The sequence below is a fragment of the Atta cephalotes genome (assembly GCF_000143395.1).
Source record: "Atta cephalotes unplaced genomic scaffold scaffold00035, whole genome shotgun sequence".
NCBI lineage: Eukaryota > Metazoa > Arthropoda > Insecta > Hymenoptera > Formicidae > Atta > Atta cephalotes.
The window spans coordinates 2,218,107-2,230,366 of NW_012130099.1; the positions used below are offsets into that span (position 1 = coordinate 2,218,107).

Here is a 12,260-nt window from a genome sequence, read left to right on the forward strand (position 1 = left end):
TATATATATATATATATATATATATATATATATATATATATATACATACATCGCATGGATCGCATGCATGATGTATATTAAGCCTATTCTTTTTGGTTGAATTTTTGATCAATTCATCTTTTTTTCTCTTCTTTCCTCTATGATATCAATCAATATAAAACTTCCTTAGAATGGAAAGTGAAAAGTGAAAAATTTCTCCATTAATTTCAATAAAAATTTGCACTTTTTATTTTAGGGATAAAGTTTCATGATTGATACCTTGGAGAGAAAAGAAAGAAAGATGAACTGTAAAAGTTCAGTCAAAAAGAACAGGGAATCGATTCTGTATCTTGGAACGAAGTGAAAATTAAATTATAAAAGTGATCGAATTTACTAGAATACTGATAATTTCATTGGTCAACACCTAAATTTGCTCACTTTTATAATTCTCACTTCGTTTCAAAATACAAAATGATTTCCAGACCTATTGATATATAATGCGTTTGAAAATAAGTTTTGTGCCAACAAAAGAAGTAAATATACATATAAGGATAAAATTTATTTATTTTTAAAATTGGCGAATATTTTGTAAAAAGTGGGCAATTCAGCTTTGTGTCCCTATAAAAAATCGTGATTTTTTTTTTCGTCTCGAATTATTTACAAATAATTCGCACTTTTATATTATATTGCAATAATTATCACTTTAACATTAGTAATAACCTGATATAGATTGAAACATTTATTATTATATATGAGTTTTATTGTTTATTAATTTTAGTATTAAATATTTAGCTTTGGCTTATAGACCTTCAATTTATTTAGTGTGTTTTAAATGAAAAGATGTTAGAATAAAGAAGGATTTAAAGAAATTTGAAGATTGTTTAATGCAATGTTTTATCTTTTTATTTTGCAAGTTGTTAACACAAATGAACATTAATCTGCTTTACAACAAACAGTTCGACTATGTGCAAATTATACGGAGGCTATCGTCACAGTTCAACAAATCGGCCCACACGTTAAAACCACGTCTGTGGTTTTAATGACTTTAAAACTCAGAAGGATGTGAAATTTGTAGTCAAACACAATGATCGCTTGGAGTTGCTCTGTGGCATGTTTTCGAAATAGAGTTCCACCTCCAAGTGTGAACTAACTTTGCATCGAAGAAGAGATTATATAAATCAGAAACAGAAGAAACTGAAGACAAAAGGAAAATGTTGAAGTCAGATAATTGCTCTGATAATCATTTTGAAGAATCTGAGAATGACAGAGAAGGGAAAGAGAGATCACCTTCGAATGGTATACATATCAATCAGAAAATATTCATCAATATTCATCACTGGTTCTAGCACATCCTCTGAGCAGAGCACTGAAAGCTCAAATACATCTGCAAAGTGGGACAGTGTGGATGGAAAATTGTTAATTTATACAATACCATCTGTTCAAAAACAGACCAAAAGTAATTTTAATTGTCAATTACAAGATTTATTTAATACATTCTTGAATAGTATAATCAATTAAAAAATACAGAATTTTACATTCGTTACATATACATATATACATGTATATATATTTTATAATAAGATTTTCATAAATATTAATGTTAAAAATGAATTTTGCTTTTAGGTGACTGCATGATATGGATGGTACTTTAATAAGAACTAAATCTGGTTAATGTTTCCAAAGGACTGTAACGGCAGTTGCTCTATCATGAAATAACTTCATATGATACAAAATAATGCTCTTTACAAATCAAGAACTTAGCGGAAAATTCAAAATCAATGATTTTAAAGGCAAGATCGTACAAAAAATCGGCGTTCCCATTCAAGTATGGTATAATCATAATTATAATTTTCACATAAATTATAATATTTTTACTTATGCATCGTACTTTGTAGGTTTTTTATTGCTGTGGGAAAGAGCATTTATAGAAAGCCAACAATTGGTATGTGGGAATTTCTGGAAAAAGAGGTACAAAAATCTTTTTAAATATATAAAATAATATTAAATATTATGAATATTTTAGAATGTTTACAAAGAAAATTAAAATAAAAAAGTCTCTCAAGGAATGTTTTTTTTTATTGTCAATTCATTTCTTACATTATTAAGATAAAACTAAGTCTATAATTCTTTCTATAATTCTTTCTATTATTATTGGTTAATTATAAATATTTTATTTGATTTCTTAATTTCTGTTTACAATAATTCCACGTTTATGTAATTGCAGAAAAATGGAGGTATCACAATTAACAAGACTAAATTATTTTACGCCGGTGATGCTGCTGGTCGGCCGAAGAACTGGGCTCCAGGGAAAAAGAAAGATCATTCGAGTGTGGATCGATTAATAGCGTTGAATGTTGATGTTAAATTCGAGACCTGAAGAACTTTTTAAAACGAAAGCGCCTTATGACTTATCTAAGCTCAATCAAAAAATTTATCGCAAACCGACATATGCAAATCCGCGGAATTGACATTCAAACAGCAAGAGATAATAATACATTTTTGATATTAATTTTTACATTTAAGATTATTTTAAAGGTTTCTTAAAAATTACATATTGAGATGTTTAAAAGGAGACTATTTAATTAAAATTATTTGATTTGCAATAAAATTTCTTTTTATAATATCTTTTTATAGTATCTTATGCTTTCATCAACAAATAATACTTGGTCGGCAGCCCGGGTTCCGGAAAAATCATATTTTATAAAGAATCATCTAAAAGAATACGGATATGTCAATAGGGATATTTTAGACAGCTGGCAGAAGTGCTGCAGTCCAGCAATACTTGAATGAAAGAAAAAGTGTAGTTATAAACAATACTAATCCTGACAAAGCTTCGAGAGAGAGAGATATATGAAAGTAGCCAAGAAATGCAACATCCCGATCAGGTGTTTTGTTATGACGATCAGTCTAGAACACAATAATAAGATAATAATCGGAAATCAACTATCATCGAAGGAATGTTCGAAAAGCTTTAGTCGAATTATTGCATTGCAGCTTCGCGAATTGATTGATCCAAGCCACTCCAATCAACGACATTATTATACATTCTCATATGTAAGTGAAATTTAGATATATACTTTCATGCATTTTCCTAAAATTCTATATTATAATCATAGTTTTGAGTTTTCTTTTATCAGGAGAGTTATTTCTATTTATTATTTATTAGAACTTAATTGGGAACATAAGAAAAATAAACAATAGATAAGCTAATTTGATTTTGATAAAGAAAAGATTTGTGTCGATAAACACATTTGAGGGCTCTTAATCAGTTAGTGTGCCATATTGGATCATGATATCATGAGCGAGAAATGACACGTTGAAGTTTCTTACATACCATTTCTAACTAAAAGAGAGAGAATTTCGATAAAATAAAATAATAAAATTGCTTTAAAACACTTATAAAAAATGGACCGAAACTATCCTTGTCTTCTTTCTTTTGACAATTGATAAATAATCGTAAAAAGTACATGAAGTGAAAATACGCTTGAATAAACTTTGACGATTATTTTCTGAAAGAATTTGTTAGAAAGGAAGAAATAAGGATCGTTTCGATCCATTTGTACAAGTGTTTTAAAACAAGTTTATTATTTTATTTTATCTAAATTCTCTGTCTGTATATAAATGATGTTAAAAAATTTCAACGTGTTATTTCTCGTTTATGATATCATAACTTAACATAGCGATTAGTCAGGAGCCTAATTATTAGATAAAATATCAAAATATTTTGTATGCAGGAAAAATTATGAACCGCTAACTTTGGAAGAAGATTTTAAGGAAATAGTGGAAATCAATTTTATTCCGAATTTCCGTATTGAACAGGAACACGCGCGCGCGCGCGCGCGCGCGTGTGTGTGTGTGTGTATGTAAATATTAATTTATTGACTTCTTTTTATTTGATACAACTGCATTCGATATCGACTCAAATATATAGCAAATGTTTAATTATCATAACATGGCTGCTGCTGGCTACGACCTTCCCAATTTTTAAAATCAACTAACATAGAGAAATTATTGTAAGCTATTGATAAGAATATTGTAGGAAGAGAGAAGAGAGAGGAGTAGTCTTGAATTTTATATTCGATGAAGGTCACTGTTCTTTATCTGTGAACAGCAGGACTTTCTTCGAATCGGGGCTAAATCCGCGACCCCAATAGAGAGTTTTCCCCTCCTATTTTTTTATCGCATCCCCTAGTTCTTCGATAGAACGGTTGATTATACCACGTGATGTAGCGAGAATAGTGCGACGCTCAATGTGGATTCAGTCAGTGCCCGCGCAGACGTCGTCGCGACGAGTCGTTTACCTCGCTATTTCATTGCTTGTACGTGTGTTTGCGTGCGTATCTCGTGCGTGATGAATTTGTGAGCAGGAGCAAGGTGAAAAATCCAATCACGTGTGTGACGAGGAAGAATAAAGTGAGTATAAGACAAGCTTAAACGGGGAATTCAACCGGTCGGGCAACATCTGCGGTACTTGAGAATGATGCGATGGATCAGTCCCTATCAATCCTCAGTTTCCGTGGAGTCTTCCAAAAATAGTTCTGTCATTTCTTGCCGTACTATTACGGCACATTTCTCTTCTATGAATCGCGAAGTAATGGTTCGAAGCGTGGTTTATATTATGCACGGTATATATATTATATCCAATCGTGATTTATAAATTTAATGAAATATATAAATCATTCTAAACCATTAATGCATTATAAATCTTAATTACATAAAATGTGTATAAATTTAATTATTATTGATTTTTATAATCTGCAATTTCACATATTTATGTCTATAGATGAAATTATCAAACTTTAAAAGTGAATTTTAATAAGAAACAAATATTTATTTACCAGAAGATCGGAGTTTGTAATTTGTTAGTGTTTCTCGACGCTGTATGTTAGATTATATGATTATCTTTCTTTTCTAAATAAATAATTTTTCTTTCTTCTTCGGAACTCTTAAATCAATGCGATTTTAATTGTGATGCAAAAATAAATGAGGGGGGATAGAATCGATAATTTAAAACATCTTGTTTCTTTACTTTTTATACTTGAAGAGTTCTGGAGAAATCGACTCCAAATATTTTGGGAAATTATATTCTTCTTAGAAAGGAAGCGCTTAGTACATATTATCTATCTGTATTTGTTGGTCTTCATAATAAATAATGTCTATAGCTGAAACATAATAAATAATGTCTATAGCTGAATATTAGAAATATTTAAAAAATTATCTTCTTTTTTTACAAAAAATAAAGTAACCAATTATTATTATCAATATGATTAACATTACTATAATAGTTTTTTTTTAATCAATATTATTAATCAATATTAATATTATTATTATTCATTTTATTATTGTTCCTATTACTGTTACTATTAAAATTGTATGCAAATTATATACAACTTATGGAATTGTTTAAGAATTAAAGATTTAATTTGATTGTTTAGGATCTTTATTTCTGATTTGTTGTATAACGTTATTATTATTGTTACTATTGTTATTGCTATTATATCGAGTGAAAAATGTGGAACATCTTTAGAACACCCGGTACATTTATTACGCTCAGTCGTTGTTCGAGCGTAACTCGTTGCTGCTATCTTCCGTTCCTCGTGTATTTTACGTCATGACAAGATTACGTCACGAGTCACTTTACAAGTAATATTCATGCTTGTCACGATCTATCTTGAACGCGTCATCGTCCACCGAGTGTCTCAAAATATCCTGCGTGATGTACGCCAACATCAGAAGAAGGAATGCTCACATTGTATTGATATTGAGCTTCTTTGGCATTTCGTAATATTAAAATGCTTAACATTATGAAAACACTTGGATATTTTTATTTTATGAATTTTTTAATTTATGTTTAAATTCATACATCATCTCTGAAAGAGACGCAAAAGGCTTCGTGATGACTGAATAAATTAAAAAGATAGTTAAATAAATTACAGAAGTGAATAAATTAAGTTGAAGAAATATGCATGTTTATACATATTTGAAGATATAATTCTATTAATTCAAATATATATTTTAATCAACAACTCTCACGAAAAATAAAGTTTGTCTTCATAATAATAATTTAAAGTAATAATCGTTAATGAAATTTTAATATTTTTGATGTGTTTTAATATCTTTGACATACAAGAATTTTTCTGCGTCGTGCCTCTGAAAAAATTATTTGGAAAATTATATAGCATAAAAAGAAAAACAAAGTTGCTGAAATATATGTATCTAAAAATTTAATTAGATAAAAAAGGAGGAAAATAATTGTGTTGAATTATTAAAATAATTATATAAGACGTAATTATAATGAACAGGTCTAGCTTGCATGTATTATATTATTTTAAAGGTGTAATAAAATTATTCAAAAAATTATGTGCTTTGTAGATTATTATATCTATGATAAATATATCTAATTGTACGAAAATTTCCATGAACATACTTCGCAGAAAAACGATCGAGTTTTTTCACTCGAAGTTTTCTTTGCAATTTTCCATTTGATTACGAAAGTTATATAAGTTTAAAAGTTTATAAGTTTAAAATTTTGAATTTAAAGTTTTATAAGTTTAAGTTTTATAAGTTTAAAATTCTTAAAAATTGTTAATCTGCAAATTGAAATAATGAAGTGCAGGAAGGAAAAAAATTTTTAAGATAGTCTTAAAACTTTCTCTCAAGACTTTCGAAATGTTCAAAATTCAACGCTCTTAGAAACTTATTTTGATTGGAAACAAAATTATTGTAAAAAAATAAAAAAAATGGTTTTTACAATATACCTAAAAATTCAACTAGCCATAGAATTGAAAAATAATTTTCTTAGATTATAAATGAAAATAATTGTGTAGTGCGCTCAAATCAGCATCGCTCATCACTTGAGCGTCCTACAAAATTATTTTTATAGTGCAACAAAATTATTTTCACAAATCTGTATCTAGCTAAATTTTTAGATATCTCAACAAAATCTTCTCGTGTACAATGAAAATCTCAAATCATTTCGAAGTTTCTAAGAATTTTAAATTTGAAACTGTCGAAAGTCTTGACGTTATCTAGAAAATTTTTTTCTTTCATAGCATTTTATTATTCAATTTTATTATTTCAATTCACTTTATTATTTCAATTCGCAGATTTAAGGCAAGCTATGTAAATTCGAAACAATTCTATGAGCCATTAAAACGTATTGACCTTCACACATTAGAATCGCACGTGATCGCTTCTAAATGTCGATAAGCTGATACAGAATTGTTTGTTATGCATATCTCGTCCGTCCGAGTTGCCTATCCATTTATTCAGCATCTATAATTTTTTCCCATTTTATGATTCTTTTATGATTTTAGTTCTTTTTCCTGGATTCTGTCGCAATTCTTCAGCTGCGGAAAGATGAAAACAATCTTATCTTGATTTATGAACAATTGTTGTTCATGAGAACTCGATTATGAATAAGATTACAAAAGTTTTGAAATCCTCGACTCTTCCAAGAACTCTGTATTCTCACATTTCATATTTCTCGATTCTTTTTCTTAGTCGCTCTTGTTACAATTACAGTTTTTTAAGATTTTTTTTCAATTACTCCAAAATTTTATTTATTCTGGAATTAAGAATTAATAATTAATAATTTATTTTTGTTCAATAAACAGCATTTCAAAATAGGTTGGATATTCAAATATAGAGGAGAAAAAAATTTCTAAAAAGTTGGGAGACTGTTCTCTGTAAATACCAAGAAAAATTGCGAATGTATATTTTTGTTGCTGTAGAGGCTCACTCGTTTCGCATGAAACACAATGAGTCATGATCGGACTCTGTGTTTCAGTAAAGATTACGTATCGTCGTCGCTGAACAATTGACCTCAACGTCTCACGAGTTAAGCTTCAGTGGAGAATTATTAACACATAACACGTCTTTGTCTTGATACATTTAATTTTCTCTTAATTGTCTTTTTAACGACGCTGACTTACGAAGCGCATTCGATTCTGATAGTGATACGTTAATCGAGGTCATCTTTGCTGTAATATTGAAATATGTGATATTTAAGGGATACATTTTTGAGACGCTTACGAATAAATTAATGAAATAATTCAAAATAATCGACAATGATGAAGTTGACAAATAAAATCTTAGTAAACGAGAATGGATTAAAATGGATTGATATTTTTAATTCATCTGAATTTAAAAACTACATTTCCTATCCAGAATTTGAATTGAGCAGTATTTATTTTTAAAAACTGAATTTATTTTTTAGATCGAAAGACATAGAAAATATGTGTTTTATGCAATTCCTATCAATGAAAACAATAAAAAAAAGGCATGAAGCATTGAAATGGATTTAGATTTTCGCGAATAAATCTTTTTTAAATCACTTTATTCGATTTTTTTTACTGAGATGAAAAATAATTTGATTATTGTTGTAATAAACAAATTTTCATTTTAATATTTTTTTAATATTAAATTGATAACTGGATATCATTAAGTTAGAAATTGCAAATTTATTTTCTATTTCTTTAACATTTTATATTTTACAATATAAACCTAAATTATATTTATATAAATATAAGTATATATAAACTATATAAAGTGTGTTCTATGAAAGAAGAAATTAAGTTTACAATATTTAGCTTAATGATATCCAGTGATAAATATTAAGTGTTGAAATATATATTTAAAATATGATAAATACTGGTATATGTCAACATGTATTCTTCGAGACATTTCTCATATTTGTTATTTACGTTTCGCTTCAAGTAGCGTCAAATAACATTTACATGTTTATAAATGGTTTATAAACGGTTCAGATTAAACAATGTATTCGGATATTGAATCAATTTTGTTAACAACTTCCGACGCCGTTCTGTCGTATTATTCTTACAGTTTTTGATGTTTTTGCAAAAGCAGAGTTCGAGAAGTTAATATTTTTTTTAACTAAATAAAATTAAAATTAATGGCTTTACAAAATTAATAAATTAAGTTAAAAGTTGAAGGAATGAAAAATTAATGTAAGTTAAGTCAATATTGAATTAACTTAAGTTAAAAAGAAAATTAATTTTGAAAATAATTATTTTTTAGATCAAAATGTTCTAATTTTTTTCACATGTATTGTAATATATTTGTATTGGACGCTGATGTGCTTAAAGCGGATGAATGTTAATAGCTTCGGCACATCAGCGCGATTTGCGACTTGCAGATAGCGAGATAGGTTTTTAGATTTTTATTTTTTAATAAGCCATAAGAAATTGGCCAGTTACAATCAAATGCGAAAAAAATATTTGATTGTAATTGGTCAATTTCTTAAAACACTTATTGTAGATCTGGACTTAAGGATCCGGACTTTAATAAAAAATTGCAATTAATCTATGTTGAAAATAAAAAGTAGAAGAATTTGATGAAAATGTAATTAAGATTTAGGAAATTTGCACTTATATGTGTAATATGCTGGTGAAAATTTTCCTCAGAATTTTTATATGAATTGAAATACTTTTCAGAAATACTAAGAAAGTTTACATGTTTTTTTAGAATTTCTTATATATATGAATTAGTTGAAATAAAATCTAAAATTTTTGTAATTTCTTATTCAATTATTTCTGAAAAATACTTCAACTTTTTCAAATTTTATAAGATTTCATAAATTATTAAGATGAAAAATCTTAAAAATTTTAGATTTATTTTTATATTTAGATTTAATATTTAGATTTATTTAGAATTAATTCACATAAATCAAATGTGCAAAATTCTAGAAAAGATATGTGAGATTTTCTTGGCACTTTTAAAAAGTGTTCCAATATAATAAAAAATATAAAAAATCTGGAGAACTTTTTCAAAAAGTTATAAAATTATTTATAAATTCTGAAATTTATACAAAAATTCTAAAAAATTATATGAAAAATTCTGAAAAAAATTGTCACTAAAGTGTAATTCAATAAATTTTAATTTTCGTGTGTTGTGTACGCATTGTATGTTTGCTAGGCGCATCTCTTATCTTAAGAACATTCTAAATATCTATTTTTAGTTATATCTATTTCAGATCACGGTAATTGTCGCGAAATTTTTAATTGCGAAATTTTTAATTGCTATTGAATTGCGGGGATTCTCGGGGCGCAACAGTTCACTTGATTACGGCTCTGTCTGGTGAACGATTCTGCATGCCGTGGTTCTATTAAAGACAGTCATATTATATAATGTCCACGACCCCGCCAATTACTCTTTCTTTAATCATTGATCACATAGCAAAGCTCGACATATGTATGCCGTTTTATTGCTGTTGTTCTTCCGTGGAATTTATTCGGACTCAACTGCGTTAATACATTTGCTTCTGAATTAATCCATGAAAGCTATGTTCCGCATACAGTAAATAAAATAGTTGAGATAATGATGTTAATCTCTAAATCAATAATCTTCAATGAAGAAATAAAGAAATAGAAATGTGCTCTTATAATTTCAATTCTGAAAGTTTTTTTAATTTTTTATATAACTTTTTATATAATTTTTATATAGATTTCAAAATTTCTCAGAATTTTTGTATTTTGGAAATTTTTTTTTTATAGAAGTTGCTGTTTGCATTAAAAAAAAATTTCGTATATGTGAGTTCTGAAATATTCTATATTTTAGAATTGTTATGTAAATTATAATTTTTCAAAACTATTTTCTGTATAATTTTAAAAAAATTTCTCAGATCTTTTATAAAAATTAAAACACTTTTCAGAAGTGAAAGATTATATTTTTAATAAAATTTTTTTATATCTATGTTAATTTTAAAATAATTTGAGATTTTTTAAATTTCTTATTTTATAATTTTGTAAAGAAAACTTATAAAAAAATCTGAAAAAATTTAAGGTATTTTAAAAATTTTTATAAATTTAAAATATGAATAATTTTTAAAAATATGTGATAATACGAGAATTTTTTTCATCATCTTTATTGAATTGTTTATGAATTATTAAATTTCAAATTTCATAATTGCACATTCTGTATTTTTAGTAACATGTATTTAAATATATGTACGTTATTGTGTAATTATTATGATGTAAAGTGAGTGCAAAAAATATTTAATGAAAATATTTAAAAAATATCATATTTTTAAAGAGTAGACATTATCCAGCGAGACACCATTTATTGAATTGATGTCGAATCGATAACGATACGATGATTTTGATATCAATTCAACATCGATTCGACATTTAATTGATCATTTCTTGCTGAGAAATTAATAATTTATTCATAACGAATAAAGTAAACTGTATGTTTCTCAAAATTATATCTATTCCAAAAAACGTCTATTAATTATAGGTAATGCATCATCTTAAAAATAAGCGAAAATTAAAAATTATATTTGTTTGGACGCTCAGAAAGAATTCGTATATTCAAGAAATTTAGCTTCTAAAGTCAGAAATATAGCGAAGCTTGTTTGTTAATGTCAGAATATATTAATCGCTCGAATATAAAATTGCTAATTAATGTTTATTTTCTATAAACAAGGCTTATAAAAAAATTTTATACGAATGTTTTTTGCACTTACACATTGTATATATTATTTTCAGACATTCTCGCCATGCATTGATGTCATGATTTACATGATTTATATGATGAGCAGCATGATTCCTACTTTCTAGATCTCACTTCTAAAAATTTGTTGGAAATGTCGCTCACGCTTTACATTACTCACGATTGATACAAATGCTTATCAAGCGACGCGACTCCATTAAATGTCTCGAGGAAACTTTTTGCCATTTCGCCTTGACGTACGCGTTAATCGGATTTGCATAAAGCGTATTGTTTCTTACGACAAGTTGCAACATTTCACGCGTTTAAGAAAATGACAACGGCCTCATTGTAATCGCAATTATTTGTCAATATTCCTTCATATGTTTAAAAATTAACAGTTCCTTTTTTTTATTTGATTTTTTCATTACTTTTTCTCAATACATTGTTTACTATGACTCATTGATGTAAACCGATTTGTATATTGAAGTAAATTCTTATCAACGAAATGTTTATTTGTCGTGTCATCACGAACAATAGTTTCGTAATAACGCGTGATAAATGTTGTGACATAAGTCATCCAAAGTAATCATGTCGATGTAAAGCGCATACAAAGTCCAGCCTTGCACCTGTTTCATTGTCCTCGCGGAGGATTTTTAATGTGGAACACTTCATTACATTGTCTGTGATGAAGGAATTTTTGATTATCATTTGCATGTTGAACCAAACCTCGATATGATAAAAATAATTACAATATAAGATACAATATAATTACAATATAAGAGATTCGATTTATTTTTCAGATAAAAAATCTTTACAGATCTGAAAATTTT

The 12,260-nt window shown here is 27.3% G+C and overlaps 1 pseudogene; it reads left to right on the top strand.

The window, feature by feature from the left end:
* Positions 1 to 1,239: 1,239 nt before the first annotated feature.
* The window catches only part of LOC105621676, a 17,722-nt pseudogene continuing 6,701 nt past the window's right edge, over positions 1,240 to 12,260 (top strand).